This window comes from Hyperolius riggenbachi, chromosome 8 (genome assembly GCF_040937935.1).
Source record: "Hyperolius riggenbachi isolate aHypRig1 chromosome 8, aHypRig1.pri, whole genome shotgun sequence".
In the NCBI taxonomy this organism is placed as follows: domain Eukaryota; kingdom Metazoa; phylum Chordata; class Amphibia; order Anura; family Hyperoliidae; genus Hyperolius; species Hyperolius riggenbachi.
The window spans coordinates 32,788,836-32,792,474 of NC_090653.1; positions in this window are offsets into that span (position 1 = coordinate 32,788,836).

Here is a 3,639-nt window from a genome sequence, read left to right on the forward strand (position 1 = left end):
AGCCACGTATAGATGCACGGGTGAGTGTGACTGCTCAGAGTGCTGAAGCAGCGCGCCCTCTGCTGGCCTATCAGGAAGCTTGGTGTGAGAAGCACTGTCTGTCTGGGGCGGGAAAAGGGTGGAGTGATTGGGAGGTAAGTGAGCTGGTGCAGGAGATTGCGGAGGATCTAGGAATTAGTAAAGCAGATTTGTTATTATCATCTTCATTATACAAAACACACCATTATTTACAAACTTATATATATATATATATATATATATATATATATATATATATATATATATATATATATATATATATATATTAGGAATAATATAAAATAATCTATTCAGGAGCTCAGTAGTGTTTATTTGTTTTAGTTCACAAAATATTTTGCTTCCCATATCTGCCGGTTGCCCCTCCCATCACATCTGGGTAGAGAAGTGGTCGATACAAATATTCCAGAATCCAGCTCCCTCCAGGCTATGTATAGTCCCAATGCATCTGGCGACATCTAGTGGTGAAATATGAGTAGGCAGAGGATGCTTTCCATAAAGCAGATCTCAGACTTACCCTGCACTTTACTTAGAAATGGTTTATAAAATTTGATGTTTCTTATTCAGGTGCTGTAGCTGTGCAGAAAAAAACAGTCAGCAAATGGCACATGGCCTGATATTATATGTATTCTGGAGAGTGGAGACCTGGATAGGTATCTGGAAGGGCTAATAGTAGCGTAGCAATGTTGCAACTGCACCGGGCCCCTAGACCAGGCGGCCTACTAGGGACCTTCCTTCATCCATCGTATTAGCTTTTCATTGGTGCTATGCTGGTAATGAACACCTCTATATGTGCATTGCAGAGTGGTAACCCTTAAAGCGGATCCGAGATGAAAAACTAACTATAACAAGTAACTTGTCTATATATCTTATCTAAAGTTTAGATAGTTTACACAGCAAATTTAGCTGCAAACAGCTTCAATAGAATATGATTATTTCTTCCTGTGATACAATGACAGCAGCCATGTTGTTTGTAAACATTACACACAGGCAAGCTTATCTGCATCTTCAGCACTCAGCATGTGAAAAAAACCGAATCCCCCCTCCTCCCCTCTGACTCTGAAATCTCTGGCTAGTAATACCTCCCCCTCCTCCAGCCCAGACTGAGCTCCCATGAGCCATTACTACTGTCTGAAAGTGCCTTGGCTCTCTGAAAACCTGTGGGCGTGGCTTGTTTAGTTTACAGGGAATTAGAGTATTAAAACAAAATGCCCCATAAACAATAGGAAAGGAACACAATTATGCAATGAGTAAAAGTTCATCTCGGATCCACTTTAACTAACTGTTTCCTTATTCTGATTACACCTCTCTGACACTGCAGCTGTCCTTGGTGGGTTTTGAGGCTCCTTATCAATAGAGTCCTTGGGGCCCCATGCAAAACTCGCACTGGGCCTATGGTTGCCACCTCATCCCTTTCAATACCGACACATCTAAATACAGGTTCTGGGGCTACTCACAAATAATCAGTACTTAAACTGGATCTAAGTAGGCACAAGCCATGTATAAATCATTTGTGCCTGAGGTGGCAACCCTGCTGGGGCCCAAAGCTCCTTACTTACGCCACTGGGGCTAATAATGATTTGATGGTGTTACATTTCCTCTAGGCTTACAAGCTATCTGTGGCTGTTCCCATAATCTGTACATGATATGCCCCGTTTCCTGCTATGGGAATTCCACTGGTAATTGTGCAATGTGTCCGCACTTTGGAAACTGTTTAATGGCTGTAAATCAATGGTCACTATCAGGAGGGAAGCCCACAAGACTGGACAGGGTTGCCAACTATCCATATTTTTCCATAAAAATGGACCAAATTTTACTCTGGGGACCCTCCCCCTTCCCTCACCTCGGGCTCTCCCCTCAGCGCACTCCACTCCTGCAATTATCAGTGTGGGCGGGCAGGAACACATGCCTCCATGCGTTCCACGCGCCGGAGGTTCCGCTCTCTAAGTGTCTGACGTTACTTCCTGTTTAAACAGGAAGTAGCGTGAGGCACTTAGAGATCGGACCTCCGTGGTGGATGGAGTTATGCATTCCTGCTGCCTCCTGCTGCCTCCCGCAGCCACTGATAATTGCAGGAGAGAAGCGTGCAGAGGGGAGAGCCCGAGGTGAGGGAAGGGGGGGAGGGTCCCCCCTCGCTGTTGATGTGTGGCCATGCTCTCTCCTCATGCTGCGACCACTCTTGCCCCCTGAAACGGCCCTGAATGGGGGGGGGGCCCCATCCAAATTTTTGCAGGGGGGGGGGCGGTGATTTCTAGTTACGCCCCTGCGTATACAGTATAATATATGTATATGTATATACATGTCAATGAATAAGTGACATACACAGCAATCTGATGGTCCTCCCCCGTTTTTCTTGCTTTGTCCCATAGTGTGAATGATACTCCTACTGTGATTGCCTGAGGAAGCAGGATTATACCTGCGAAACGCGTTGCCTGTTTTATTGGAGTATGTGAATAAAATCTGTTTCTTTTGAAAAATTGACAGCTTATGTGTCTGTTTGGGGAGGTTGAGGCCACCACCACCTCCCAAACTTTTTAACAATTTTAGCATATTTTATTCTTTTGGCACCTCTGTTCACCTTCTAGTATAATAAAAACGTTTGATTTTCCCGTTTATTCAACCAAAACGATCGAATCGAATGAACATTAAAAATCATTTTTCGATCTAGAAAACCGAACAATTATGCCATTTTTTCTATAAAAATCCGATCGGACATGTTGGAAAAATCTTGGTATTCGATCTAACAGAATAATCGAAACAAAATTATCTAATCGAAAAAAAAATGAAAAAAATTGTTCCCGTAAGGGAAAGAAAAGATGTATACATACCCGGGGCTTCCTCCAGCCCTCTTCAGGCTGATCGCTCCCCCACCGTCTGGGTCCTCCGCTAGTGGCCATGTGACCAGTGACCTTCCCACCAGTAGAGGGCAGTAAAGCAATGTAATATGTTCTCCAGTGTCTGGATTGTCCTCCTCTGTAGCACAGCCACCACTCCCGAGTGACATCATGTGACAAACCAGGAGATGCGGGAGCAGTGGTGAGTGACAGCAGCTGCCGGGCAGGGAGGAGGGCAAAACGGGCCTTATGGTAAGTTGATACTCTGCTTTACACACCCCTTCCCTGCTGCAATGGGGGGGGGGGGGATTCCAGGTGGGAGGGGCTTGCATTGAAGGAAAGAATACACGCCCCCCTCCTTGCTGCAGCCTCTACTCATCCAAGAGTTACCAAATTTAGTTAAATACCTTGGGGAATGAGCAACATCTTTTCTGCCTGTGAACTCCCTTTTCGGCACCATTTAGGCAGGGAACAGACTTGCAGGAATAATGCACATTTTGCATCAGATGGGAGTCAATGGCCTCAGTTGGGAAACGCACATCATAAGCGTTTGTTTGCTTTTTGCATCCACGGTTTTCCCTGTGATTTTAAACTGCACAGCTTTATGCTTTTTCTGCACAATGGAAATCACAGGCGGAAAACACAATCGCAAACAAGGACGCACTATGACAGAAACCTGGGAATCGTGGGAAAAATTGCCCCTGCGAGTGTGTTCACCGGCTTTACAGACCGCATACAGAAACATTTCATGCACACAAACTGCTTTGCA